Source organism: Carlito syrichta, unplaced genomic scaffold (genome assembly GCF_000164805.1).
Source record: "Carlito syrichta isolate Samal-C Ts95f unplaced genomic scaffold, Tarsius_syrichta-2.0.1 Scaffold309200, whole genome shotgun sequence".
NCBI classification, from domain to species: domain Eukaryota; kingdom Metazoa; phylum Chordata; class Mammalia; order Primates; family Tarsiidae; genus Carlito; species Carlito syrichta.
Genome location: NW_007253296.1, coordinates 619,564 through 619,909, shown reverse-complemented (window position 1 = coordinate 619,909; position 346 = coordinate 619,564). Strand labels below are relative to the sequence as shown.

Here is a 346-nt window from a genome sequence, read left to right as displayed (position 1 = left end):
CCCGCGGGCTCAGGCAATCCACTCACCTCAGCCTCCCAAAGGTGCGGGATTACAGGCTGAGCCACCGAGCCCAGCTCTCTGTCAATTATTAAGGCACAGAAATTTTATTTTCTTTTTCCTTACTATTTTTATGAAGCTCCTAATTTTTCTTCTGGTCCAGGGTCCCATATGACATTAATTTGTCTTAGCTTATGGAGCCAAGTATTGGACTAATGGGTTATTCACAGGATATTTTTTACTTTAAGATACTTGTAGCTGGGCTCGGTGGCTCAGCCTGTAATCCCGTGCCTTTGGGAGGCTGAGGTGAGTGGATTGCCTGAGCCCGTGGGTTCGAGACCCTCCCGGG

The 346-nt window shown here is 48.3% G+C and overlaps 1 protein-coding gene across 1 annotated transcript in view; it reads left to right on the top strand.

Moving 5' to 3' along the window:
• Positions 1 to 346, top strand: part of ACACA (acetyl-CoA carboxylase alpha) — a 266,326-nt gene that overhangs the window by 109,863 nt on the left and 156,117 nt on the right. The window lies entirely within an intron of this gene.